Raw genomic sequence first — 14,764 nt, forward strand, 5'->3', positions numbered from 1 at the left:
TAGTGTATATATTCAGCCTGGTGGCAATAAAGAGGTGTGACTTCTAAAAAGATTTGACTGAGAACGGAGACTGAGGTGTCCTCTCTCACCTTTGTACATTCACCACCGGTACTGCTTAAGTTTTCATTGTAAAATGTATTGTATGAAATAAAATTTAAGATATTGCGACTTTATGAAAAACACTGGGTCATGTATTATTATTTGAATGAATTTAGGTTGTTTGAATTTTATGTTTCTCAGATCATGATGGTGTTTTAGTTCTCTCGTTGACAAGTTATAGTTAATTTCCTTTTTCGAATAGAATCTCAAGGCCTCATTAATTCACAATGACCCTGTTTTGCTTTGCCTGTCGAAATACAGGCAGCAGTTTGTGTTTTTGGTGATTTCTCCCTCCTTTTTTTGGTGGGTTTTGAATCTATTTTCTGTCACAGATGTTTGTTTGAGTGCATGCCAGATCTACTCCTACAATATTTGCTCAAAGCTAAATTGCTGAACACCCCTTTTACCCATCAACCCATCAAGAGTGTCTCAGAAGTAAAAGAGCATCTCAGACACACTCGACTTCCCACTGTCTTTTAATAACTCAGATTAAAGGACTGCTATTGACAGACTGATGTTAAATTTCAAGGGTCAAAGCAAGCAACAGAGAGTCTTCTGCTTTCTAAATCACACTGAGTTGTCTTTAATTAAATGTTAACAAGGATGATATTGCTTTTTGCTTGTGCTTGAAGCCTGATTTTGGTCTTAATGGCTTTGAAACTGTATGTTATTCAGAAGCATGTGTTTATAAAATAAATAAAAAAATGTCAGGGATCAATGTGCTGGTTTTAGGCAAAAATATTTAATCATCCAACAACATTTTAAAGGAACAGCGGGTGCAGTGATATTACACAGTGCCTGGCAATAGTCCCAGCTAGTTTGTGTAGTTGCTGGGGACTACTTTCTGCGTAATATTACTGCGTCTGCTGCACCAATGGTACGGCAGCAAAGTTCCTTGATTATTACATCGGAATGAGAGTATCAGAACTTTTCATTCAATTAGAACATGATGTAACTACAGAAGAGTCACGTTTTAAATAGGAAAAATATCTAAACTCTTTGGTCATTTTTGAGTGAGATGGTAATGGTCTAATCAGATTCAATGATCTATGCTAAGCTAAGCTAAAAGTGCTACCGTCAGAACCTGAGATCGGCTGAATGGATTTGAAAACAGTAAAACACAACTGTTTAACTCTAGTGGAGTTGGAAAATGAGCTGATTTTCAAAAATAGTGGAGCGTTCCTTTAAGGTTCAATATTGGGAAACAGGTTTATTTTTTATGGTATATAAATTTTTTGTGTACAAAACTGCATGTGTACTTGCATGAACTTTTCTTAACGTCTTAACGCTCTAATGCACTACAGGACTTTCCCAGGCAAACAGTAAGTAAAAGTCAATCGCTTTGCTCCTTTAAATCAGTCGGCACAAACGATGAAATGTCACAGCAATGACCAGTGGCACTACTAACACCAAAGTCAACATTTGACTCCCAGGGGACACAAATACTGCTAAAGTTTATACCCCGAATCCGCTTCAAGTCACTTCGGATAAAAGCATCTACTAAATGAATAAATGTAAATGAAATCTGCTTTATCCACATGAGCTGAAATTATGTAAACAAGGCTTCAGATGCCTTCTCTGTCATGTAATCGTGTAGTATACACATTTTAGCATCCAGAATAAATCAAATAAACACAAATGAGAACTTGCATACTCTACCCACGGTCATGTTTCGTATCTCTGCCTCGTTTTAGCAGCTAATGATTGTCCCCTGAGGGCTAATGCTTCAAAGATTTCATGGAGCTTTATGTAAATGTACTCCATACAACCACAAGGAGGAATGTCAGAATGACAAGAAGGATCATTTACATGCCACGTGAGATTTCATAAATGCATTTTTTTTTTCAGAGTACATGTGGTGGTGGACAACATGTCAAGACTATGTAATTTTGTAGTTGGATATCTGTGAGTGTGCCATTGAGGTAATCAAGGAACTGATAACAGTATAGCTGCCTGAAGCACACCCTGCCTCATTCTCCAATATGAGTGTCTTTGTAATTGATACTGCCAATTACTTTCATCTGCACTGGTGGGAAACGAGACTTTATAGTTATAGTTATAGTATAGTTTAAGGATAGGGCTGCAGGCATGTGTTTTTCTGGTCCTTTAATTCCTTTTTCTTTTCCTTTTTCTTTCCATTGTAGTTGTTTTTGCTTTGATTTGTTCCCTGACATGCCTCTTACATGTAATACGTTTGTCAGAGCTGTAGCTCTCTTGCGGGTCTCACACCAGGAAGAAATAAGTTATTTATAGTTTCTTTTCTCTTCAGTTTTGTTGTGGCTGGCCAGAAAAACCTTTCGTTCAGAGGTTCTCATCTACTTCAAGTGGCGACCAAATAGATAACTCATACCGTCCAAATGTCAACAAAACACGCTTAAAATCTAAAGTTGACGTTTAAAAATGTATATTCAGAAATATATTTTTTTTATTTATTTTAAATATTAAACATCTGAATATTAATATTGCTGTAGAATGATACTGAAGTTTACATTTTGAACAATTTAATGTTAAATGAAATTTACTATTTACTTATTAGCATAACGGGTTTAATAGGAGAATTTAAGCTTATGTATAAACAACCGCAGATGTATGATCAATCATCCTAACACTTTAAATAAGCACTATTCAGATATTGTATTAGGCTGTATCTCTAAGGCAATGAATTTACACCAGAATTGCATAAATTTTTTGTTTGGATGCATAATTTAGTTTTCTGTCCTCATTATACAGTACACGGGTGTATGGTAAGTTGCATTTCATTGATTGCTTTAGTAATACTGAGAACCACTGCTTTAGTTGATTCAAATATTGTTTGCTTAAAGTGATGAGAAAGGTTAATTATTTGCACTGCAGTCTAATTCTGACTGAATGGGAATGCACATAATTACTTCTGGGCTAGATTACTTTCTTTTTTCTGGCAAACATACACATTCAGGCACACTGTCTGTAATATCAGTATGGGCTGCAGGTGTGTGATTCCTGTGCAGTGTCACAGTGTTAAATCCATAAGCCCTGATCAGTGTGAAGTCTTTTGATTCAGCGCAGCGGTGCTCCATTTTGCCCCAAACAGAAACATCTGATCCCTCTTTCTGCTGGAACGACACATGGACCTGCAGCCAGATCGTCTGTCTGTCAGTGTGGATCAGATCTTTTCCAGCTGGAACGTCATTCTTTTTTATTTTAATTTGAGATCTGCAAATCTAAATTCTCGACTCGGTGCACCATTAGTTTTCTTGTGTTTTCTCCCCCAGCCTTTATCATCTGCTTGACTCTGGCTTTCCAGGATTCTCGGTCCTCTAAGGTAATGTGTGTTGATTGGAGGATCTCCAGCATATTGAAATGTGATTGGTGTAGCATAGCGAGATGACACTCATCTGCCAAGTGCAGATGAGTGTCATTACAGCTTTATGATAAGAGCCAAGCGTACACACAAGTGCACACATTCTCTTCCTTCTGTTTCACTCCACAGGACATAATCCATGTGTCGTGTCGGTTTATCTCCATCTAGCTTACTCCTCAGTCCTCACCAGTACAACGTTCAGCCAGATCTCGCCAAGAACCCAGGAAAGATGTGAAGTATCACAGACTGGATACTTGAAAATAAGAGAAGAAGCCCTGTAAGTGCTCTGCTGCCTGGCGATAGTCCCGGAGAACCGGTCTGCATGTCAGGGAGTAGGATTGCACATTGCATATGATGTCATAGAAAAGGTTTATTATCTAAAATACAGAGTCTTGTGAAAATTACATTCATAACAATTAAATATAGAGAATACTGTATTTGCAGGCATGTGTTTAATGAAACTATGTCAATAAAGACAGCATTTCCTCCACTGCATACACTGCTCTTTTTATCAGTTTTGAAGGTACCTTCACTCCTCGATCCTGAACAAAAATCCTGTCTACTTTGGTTAGGTAAGGTTGAGCGTCTCTCATATTGTGCATGGAAATACTCCTTAGCGATTCACATTTGTGTGTGTTGAAATGGTTCAAATGGTCAAGTTAATTTTGCATAGCTGGTATTTAACAGTAGTATTTTCTTTTCTTTTTATGCCCAAATAATCCAAATAATGTCTGCTTTTATTTGAAGAAACAACCATCCTCTGTGTCCATTTTACTGTGCCTTCCCTCCAGTGATTTATTAAAGCTCTTGCTCAAAAGCTCATTAACTGACACAGTCATGCAAAACGAGATTTTAAAATGCGTTTTATTTCATATTATTTTCTTAGCAATACATTTACAATGCCAGTAACTTAATGTACTTCGATTCAGGAACTGTAATCAAATCACATTTAAATTGTAATGCATTACATTATTGTGTTATTGCAAAAGTAACTAGAAAACAGGAACACACATACAAAACATTATACCCAACTCTGATAAAGACACACAATGTAAAATACTTACATATGATAAGAAAAGACTGGGGTCCTAAAGCACGCACCATATTTAAAATCCTTCTGTTTTTGTTTTTACTTTCTAGTCAAATACAATAAAATATTGTTAATTACAAATTTTATTGCCTGCATGCATTTGAGAAGAATGTTGAATATAATAATTTGCATTAATTAGTTGGTATGTCCAACTAATTTCAAGTAATTTCAAAAGTGGGCTTCATTTTCTCAACAATAACTGTAAGCATGAATTGCTCAAGCAAGGGTAATAAAATTGCACTGCAAAGGAAATAAAATAAAATAAATATAATAGTTGTAACGCCACGCCAGCAGAGGGAGCCCTCTCCCGAGTACTGACTGTGTTGCGCTCCCTCTGCTTCATGTGTACTTCCTGTTTGTGCTATATATAAGCATGGCCGCCACCACTATCACGTGGCGAAGTATTGCCAGCCTGTCTGCCTTACCTGTCTGCCTTCCCATCGCCATAGTTTGCCTTCTTGTGTATGATATTTGCCTGGTTACCTGTCTCTGTCTTTGGATTTGCCCACTGTCTTGTTGTTTGGATTGGACTGCCTATCTGTGTATGATTCTCTGCCTTCCACGATTACGATTCTCTGCCTACTGTTTGGATATGTCTGCTGTGGATGTCAATAAACGGCACATGGATTCTAACGCCGCCTCCGCGCCCTTACAATAGTACAAATAAAATGTGCATGATCTTATTTATTTCCAGGTTAAAACAGACAAACTTCCCAGGTTTTCAATGTGGTCTCAAGCTTTTAAACCCTGCATCATTGCATGGTGTATGTAGTCAGCAGAAGATTGCTGGTTCGACCCTCATAAGGATGGAGACATGAGTCATCACCATCTTAACCTTGAGCATGACACTTAACCCTAGACTTTATCCAAGGGACTGTCTCTGAAATCAGTTCATATCATTCTGTAATGATATTATGTGGAAGTCCAGGAGATTATATTCCATACAGAGAACTGAGTTAGTTTTAACAGAGAATGGAGGAGAACCTGATGGAAGCAGATGGGTCCATTAGTCTTCCTGGCATCTCAATTATCACATCTCCTCAAAGGTCACAATGATGACTCCTGCCCTCATGACAGTTCATGCGCTGACCCTGGGTCAGATCTCAGAGACGTGTGATGGACTGCACACCCATACCTCACTTGCTTTCATTCATTACCTTCCTCCCCCTTCTGTTTTCCCAAACCTTTTGTTTCCCTCTTATGAAGGTTCATGTTAGTATTGAGTTTGATTGAGAGGCTGCTCATGTCTCGATTTCAGCGTGTATATTTCAGATTCAGAAACATATTTTTCATACTTTTTTTTTTAAACTTCATGTTCTGTTGAGATTGAAATTACTGTGTTTAGGATGCCGGAGAAAATAATAACATTTTCGAATCATTTTGAAATTAAAAGAAAATTTTTATTCAACAAAAGTCATGTATTAATGTGAACTTGAAGCAAGTAGAATTGTTTTTCTAAATCATTTTTCATGTGATTATGAAAATCTAGGGAAGTCGTGGCCTAATGGTTAGAGAGTATGACTCGCAATCCAAAGGTTGTTCCCTGCTAACGATCAGACAGATCGAGCACAGCCACAATGCATTATGGGTGTTTAAGTTTCCATACCTTTTTAGCATAGCATAAAAAATACATATATATATTTGAGCTTCAAAAAGCATTTCTACAGCATAGACACCCAAGTTTTATATTACATCTTGCTTTTAATTGCACATCTTCCTGATACCCCTTTAAATATATTTTGGAGGTTTTTCATACATAAACATTTAATTCTTCAAGTCACATGCTTCACTGCTTAATGCTTTACGTACATTACTTATTGTTTTATAAATGTACCATTATTCCAGAAATAACACAAGAGATATTTTCTTATCTTTCCATATCTATAAAAAAATCTCTTTGAACAAGTTTAAGGTTTACTATTTCAATTTTCATTTGAGCTGTAGCAGTGAGTGATGCCTTTGAGCAGTAATTGCCTATGAATATCTTTATTATGTGCCACATCTACACGCATCTTACGTTGCAGCACTGCCTCTATGACAGCAAGAGGTGATGTATTAACAGTCTACCTTTGTGGCTGACTTTTAACCCTCTTACATGTGGTGTCATCGATCAGCACGAGTCCGTGAGGCATGCCAAAGCAGTTAAAAGGACAGAGACACATTCACAAGGCAAACAACCATAACTGATCATATTTCCCAGAATATTTCCCCATTTGAAAACACCTCCTACAAAACTGTCAAATTCTGTCAAATTCTGTTGCAGAGTAAATGTGCTTTGTCAACGGCTGAATGTGGCATTTGCAAAATAATCAGCTCTTATTTCTTGATGTTTTTTTTTTTTTTGCTTTCCGTATCTCTCTCGCTCTTTCTCAGTCGCTGTGTCTGTCAGTATTAGAATTAATGGCTGAGTTTAAGATGTTGATTCAGTCTCTGAATATTAGACTCTCACCGCTCTCACCTCCTCGCTGTCAGCGTCTGCGTCTAATCCACTGCTCTGATGAGCATCTTATTTACATTATTACTGCTGCACAGGCTTCATTTCTCTCACACAAGTATGCGTACACATCCACACGCATTACTTCCACGAGTCTGACAGTAACCTATTGTGTGTGACCTTGCAGGCCTGAGACAGCGGCCTGAAGCGCAATCAGCACACATACACACCACCACACGACAGAGGGCTGAGACCTCACCTCACACTCCACCATCTTTCTGTCACACCTCTCTCGCTGTCATTTCATCCCTCCCCTCCTCCACTGCTCTTTTGGTCCAAAACAATCTTCCACTCCATTATGATACCGATGCTGCTCTGTTTGCCGCTCTCAGCTCTTGTTTAGCGTGCGGTTTTGGCACAAGAAAACTCGCACATTTGTATTACCGTAAAAGCTGTCAAATATATTAAATGAAACATACAAAATAAAAATAAACAACAGTAACTGTCTTCATCATATCAATGGTATTTCCAATAAATGTTATAGATCAGGGCCAGCTGTGACATGTATAACACAAAAATATAACATTTAAAACAAATTCTATTTATCCATTACAACCTTCGAACAAAACAGTGGTTTAAAATTTTTTAGTATGCACATAATCTTAAATAGTATTATAGAAGATTTTAGTATGGTAATGGATATGATAATTTTAATGTATTTGATCAAGTACAGGGACTTGCTACTGCCAGTACATACAGCAATATGGTGCTGTAAGTATTTAAGACACACAGGCAGTATGTAATAACCCATAGCAGATCTGTACAGGTGGAGCTGGGGAGGTGGAGGGTTATAGAGGAGCTCACAGTGCGAACTACTCTAGTAAATGCTAACCAGTCATTTCAATGTAAAGCAGCAAGCTCATTGGCTACATATGCAACATGAACCAATCAAATTGTGCCAAGTAGTTTAACCTTTTGCGTTAAGGACTCTACAATCTAGAGTTTCATGACAAAACTTGCCATTTATCTTTAGTATTTATGTTTTCTTTTTTTGTTGTTGATGTTGAACAGAGCTTCGGTGCAGTGGAGGAGATGCACTCATTGCTTTTATATACTCTTTCATTCCTCTCACTAATGGGAAAACTAAAGATGAAAAATAAACCTAGATGCGTCAGTAATAAACATAAACCTCTCTCTAGAGCTGCTCTCAGCTTGTCGCCTGCAGGCGCGTCGCACTCTGGTAACTGTAGAAAGGGCTTCAGCAGGTGTGTGGACACAAAAAAAGTATTACCTTTAAAAAATATTGCCTTTAATATGTTTCAGCACTGCATTACCATAACCATTAGGTCTGTCTAAGCTTCTGTGCTCAAGAGCACCACACTGTTTTTCGCCATGCAGTCACTTCCAGCCCCTCTGTGGATATTGTTAGACGAAACAATAACATGCCAGAATGAGTTATACATTACATGCTGGTCTTTTGGCATTATTTTGTGCAACCTGAGCCTGTGGTGTATTTCTCCTCTAAAGAAGCCTCATGAAAATGAAATGCCATAAAGCGATACGCAGAGAAGCTTTAAAAAATGTGCCATTTAGCCCTTGTAGGATATTGCTATCTATCTATCGATTGTCATGTAGGATGGTTTATTGAGGTTTTTTCCTTTCCACAGAGACCCAGATACCAAAGGTAAAACAGGTGTGTGTGTGTGTATGTGTGTGTGTGTGTGTGTGTTCGAGTGAAAGATCTTATCCTCTCCACCCAGGGGGTCTTGTTAGAGGCTAGCCGTGGTGACACAGCAGACTGTGTTACTGTAAAAGTCATCAGTCATAGCACTGTGTGGGTGCAGGAAAAATCTGTCGCTCCATCCAGAAGCCTGTGCAAAAAATCCCATGAATCTCCCTCTGTCGTATTCAACATTATCATTAAGACTCTCCTTCTATCTCCTCTTGCTATTCTTTCCCCTCGCCGTTCTTTGCCAGTGCTTCTCTGCTTTGTCCCCTCTCCCACACCTCGGATTTGTGTGTAAGCATGTGTGTTTCAAGTGATGAGCGGCCTGCAATCATCATGATGATCAAAATAATTAGCATGTTCAGTAATGCATGTGTTGAGCGTGCGCAGTGGGTCAGATGATAAACCGTCTGTTTTCTCCTGGCTGCAGGCAATTTAAGCACACATTCCCGAGTAGCTCTGGTTGGATGAAACTGCACAGAATTGCACGTTCGACCAGCCATTGGATTTTCATTACCCAAAGTGAAAACAAATCAAGTTTAAACACATACACAGCATAAATAACATGACATACGACTCTGTTAACTGCTGGTCAGTCCTCAAAGCTAACAAACCCTTTTCCATTGTGTAGACCTTTTTTTCAAAATGGAACATGTTATTAAAGAAAACTCTAATGTCAATAAAGAACCTTTATTTTAAAGTGTACTGATAGTTTGATACCACTTTTGTTTTGCAATGTGCAACTGAAACTGCTTGTTTGGGGAAAAATTGTAAATATGACATTGTTATTTGTCAGTCACAATAAGGTGAAAAAAAAAAGAGATTTGGCCTCAATTTCTGGGCTCATACTTAGTGTTGCTGTGACTTGCGAAGTGCAACTTCTAATGTATGACATGAAAGTTCACAAGCCATAGGCTATGCTGGGATGGAATTTGGAGTATTGCTTATTATTTTTATATTTAATAACAATAATTGTAATTTTGAAATAGGTTTATTTGCTGTAAAAGTCTATCCTCTATGTGTCTCCAGGTTAGTGTTCTCCATAACACCATGCAAAAGTATTTTTGTTTCACTGGTTTTTTATACAGGGTTTATCAAATTTTAATTGATTAGATTTTTTTTAAATCACATTATAATTCTGATTAAATAATTAGGTATTGATCACAGAATAGATTTGGAGGTTTGAGTAGCTTTGGTAACTTTGGGGTCTTAGCCAGTATCAGTTACTACAACCTCCTTTTATAGGAAACATAGGGAGAACGAATCAGATGGTGAACAATCCAGCTGTCAGACATTTCAATTGGTTAAACTAAGAAAAAAAAGGCCTTCTTTTCTATTCTCACTCTTCCTTTCCAAATAGGAAACACAATGGTTCAAACGTACATGGACCCCAGATGCTCTGTGAATCCATTAGGATCAATATTATGTGCAAATGAACTAACTATCTGTCTCCCCTGACCTAGCAACAACATGTTTGTTTATTGCTTCAGCTGTCAACATAAATACAGTAAATGAGATGTGCAAACACTAAGTGATCTATATTAACATTCATAAGTAAACTTATGCAATTATGTTTATATTTTATATGTAAATTGAATTGTGAAGCACATTCAGCCATATGTACATATACATCTATCTTTCTATTAATTTAATAAATAAATAATAAATAATACATTTCGTTGTCATTGAAGGATTGATATTCTTCCATAACTTTAAAATAAAAGTTTTACATTAGTATCGATGGGTCCATGAAAAACTTTTCATTCATTTTTGAAACCCTTATTTTTAAGAGTATATTGATGTATTAGAATGGTATAATTTTTTATGTTATTTTTGTGCTTTTGCTATGGCTACTACACATTTTCTAGATGTGAGTACTGATTTTGTTCAGTGCTGGTTTCAGACAAAGTCTTTTAAAAGAGATGTGGCATATGAAATGTTAGCATGGCATAGGAAAGTCATTCTACACCATGATCAAACATGGTGTCTCATCACAATACATCATGGCCTGTCTTCTAAAGGCCACGAAAAGATAAAGAGACTGAAATGAGGAGGATTTCAGGGGATTTCAAGCCACTTATTTTGTTTGTGAGCGAGTGCAATGGTGCTTTGACTGTTTTCCCTTTTTATTATTATTATTATTACGATGCAGATTATAGGAGGTCAGGTTTGAAGCGTTGCCATGGAGAGGGGAGTGAGTAATTTCACGTCTCCTCTGGTTTAGCTCACCTGCTTGCCTCCGCTCTGCTGAAGTCAAATAGATTGTGAATCACATTACCAGTGATTTAACCAGAAATGCAGAGCGGTGGGCACTCACTGTCTGGACTACATCCATATCTCCATCCACTTCCAGAGAAAGAGAGAGAGAGAGAGAGAGAGAGAGAGAGAGAGGCAAGAACCAAGACCTAAGAATGCAAGCACAGCACAAAGCATTGTAATGCCTAAAGGAATTAAAATGGAAGCAGACACTGGAGTGAGTAACAACAAATATGAATAAATGCAGAACAAGATGAGAAGAGTGACTATGGTGGGAGTCAGAGAGGGGACACGGAGATGTCCGCGTGAGGGCCACACCCCTACGGATGGGCCATCTGCTCAACGAGAGAGAGAGAAATAGAGATGGATTAAGCTTTGGGTGCAGTTAAATGTGGTCATTTTAAAATTAAAATAAAATAATGTCTTGGAACATTTAAAAGGGTCCCTTCCCTCAAATCTCAAGTTACGTCTCTCAGTATCCTTGTGAGTTTGTATGTATTAAAAATAATACTAATAATAATTGTAATAGCCATTTGCTGTTCTATTCTTTCGATTAAGATTTTGTTCACACGTGCACACACAGAAACAAAGAGTAAAAAGAAGCATTTTTGGACTTTTCGTTTTTTTTAATTTTGTTAAAAGCTAAACACTGCCCCCTGTTGACGATTAGGAGGTTGTTGTTGTTGTCGTTTTACATGCTGACAGCAGGCATTCAATATAATACAATTGTACCTTTTAGAAAAGATACGACTTACAGCATATTCAAGTCGTCCATTTGATCAGTATGCACATTTCATGGGAATCAAACCTATAACCTTGCTGTTCCTGTAGTATTGTGCTCCAGCAGTTAAGCTAAACAGAGATTGAGACTGAAATAGTGTGAATTGGAGCTAGCATGTTTCCATGCAGTGTGGAAGAAATGGTGAGTAGTAACTGCTTCTTTAGTGCTAATCATTTGACAAATCAAGCCCAAAAAGGAGAAGTCAGCATGGGTGAGGGCAGGAAACGTGCTGTGTTTTAAATAGCTATGTCTCTCAAGTGCTGCAAAGCTTGGTGTCACCCCAGAAGTGAGATTACACTGAGTCTAAACTAGCAACATAAAGACAGTTTCTATTTTTGCAGGGTTTCGATCTAATAATCAATTCTTTCAGGGAAAGAGAGAACATTCCGGCAGGAGCCCTCACCTCTCCATGGAGACAGACGTGTGCTCATGGGGTCAGAGAGGAGGATGGAGATGAGCGTCACGTGACAGTTGTGGTCAGTCTGAACTGCCCCCCACCTACACCATGCATTAAAGGATAAAAATAGATTTATATTTGGCACAATACAAAAGAGGAGCTTCATCTACACATCTATTCAGGTGATGTACATTCACATATATTTATGCATTTTGCAGGCATTTCTATTCAAAGCGGCGGTGGTTTCAAGGGAGGCTGGAGCAAGTTGTCACACATTTACTCTGCTGAATATTTATATTGGGGCATGTTTTCACAATGTAACCTGCCATTCTGCTCATTTGAACTGTCTATTCATAAAAGAGTGCTAAAAAAAAAAAAAAGGAAGAAAAAAACCCTTGTGATACTTTTCGGGTATCACCATTTTTATAAAAATATTGGGCAACAAAACATTATGAAAATCATAATAAAACAATGCTTATTAAGCAGCAAATAAGAATATTAGTATGATTTCTGAAGGATCATGTGACACTGAAGAGTAGTGGCTGCTGTAAACTATATTAAAATGGAAAATATATTTTCGTTTTATTAGTATTTCACAAATTTCACTGTATTTTTATCCGATAAATTGTGAGCATTAGTGACTTCTTAAAAAAAAAAAGAAATTCTAATCAACCCCAACCTTTTCAATATGTACTCCTGTCTGAATATAGCCAGTGTGATTTCACAAGTTTACTTGTACATATAATTGGGTGGGACGTTGAAATAAATTTGATTTTATTGTGATTGCTTGTTTACCCAAGAGCTTGTAGCAAAAATATGATGATATTGGAATAAATTGTAGCTTGGAGAACGAAAGAATAAAACATGTAGAATAATGAAGCAATTGAATTCCGTTGCATGATTCCTGCATTCCATCTCAAATTCCCTTATTGGATCCTTAAGTGATGATAAGGGGCAGAAAGGCCTGGGCCTGTTATTTATCTCTTCTCCTCTTTTCGTTGGGCAGTTGACCATGTGTGTGTGTGTGTGTGTGTGTGTGTGTGTGTGTGTGGCCTAACTGGACCAGGGCCAGCCATATAGAGCAGGAAAACCCCAGGGAGCTTCCTTAAACACAGTCTGTACATTGACCTGGTGGCTAGTGGCTATTAATTACACCTCGAGTGATGAGTTCTGACTGAGCACGCTCTGTGCCAGCCCGGCTGTGGGCTGGTGAGGTCGCCACAAAGACACAGAACTGATTACACACGATATAAGGTGGCTTTCAGCCAGTGTAGCTATAACCATTACGCTTTCTCTCCATCTTGCTCTTCTCTCTGTTGCACCCGCTCGTTCTAAAGACATTTGAATTTAAACTGCATTTCTTTTTAGCAAGGATTTAACCATATATTCAGTATTTTTCTGCTTAGAAATATAATTGTAAGTTTTAATGTTTAATTAAAATATTTTTTTCCAAAGATGTTTCTCCCAAAACTATGATTATGTTCATAAAATAGCCTGCAATAGACATAAATACGGTTATCAGAATGTTTTAGGATAAAACCATAATAACATTTAGTAATTAATTAATTTAGAAATTATATTAATAACATTGAATGTTCTAAGAATGTTGTTCTAAAAATGTTTTCTCTCAACATTATGAGAACGTTATGAGAACGTTCATGAGAACATTATGAGAACGTTCATGAAGTACAAATGTCCAAAAGACGTTCCAAGAATGTTGATATAAGAACGTTTTCTATCAACATTATAAGAATATTAACAACGTTATAAGAACATTAATTTAATAACGTTTTGTAATAACATTTGCACAACTTTAAAAGAATGTTAGTGATAAGCTTGGGAGTTGTCATTGTTCTAACTTCATGTTTAACTCCAAGTAATGGAACGTTTCACACTTGTAGACCCAATTTAGGACCAGGGTTAGCATTGCATTTGAAATATTTCGGTGTGAGACTGTTTCTGAAGAGAACCAGTCCTCACATAGTCAACATCTCAGCATTGAAGGGGTCAGATGTGAGATGGTGACAGAAAACACGAATTAACCCTCTGGTCTATGGAAATAAATATCGACTCATTAAATCATTATTTAAAACTAAAAAAAGTAGACAGACTTGTTAATGTGACCAGTGTAAGCCAGCTGCTGCTGTTTAGTCCAGAGTGTGATATGATTTAATTAACATTGATAGATTCTTGTGTATATTTTATGAATAATCATTATTCACGTGGATACCGTACCACATTAAGATATTAGATTCATAAGGTTTTGACTGATGGGAAATGTCGTAAATAAGTAGAAGATTATGAAAATATAGTTTTTGGATATTGTTCAAGCATTCTATAGAGCTGTCACAGCTGACACGCATTGAGCTGATGATGTATGAAATAACATACACGCATTGGAAACCACTTATCTACATTTCATGTAAGTTTGTTTATGCTGCAAATACTGTTTATTTCAGAACTTTGAGGCTGATGATGTACAAATTGCTGAAGTTATGAGTTGATATGAATCTAGAAGTTTAATTTGGTACTGTAACTCTTTCAAAACAGTCATGTTGCAACCCATGCATTTTGACAGTTTCAACAGAGTTTTTTGAAGTCATGCATTTATTTCTACATTTCTTTTAGAATGGTACCCTAT

Source organism: Carassius auratus, chromosome 28 (assembly GCF_003368295.1).
Source record: "Carassius auratus strain Wakin chromosome 28, ASM336829v1, whole genome shotgun sequence".
In the NCBI taxonomy this organism is placed as follows: Eukaryota; Metazoa; Chordata; class Actinopteri; order Cypriniformes; family Cyprinidae; genus Carassius; species Carassius auratus.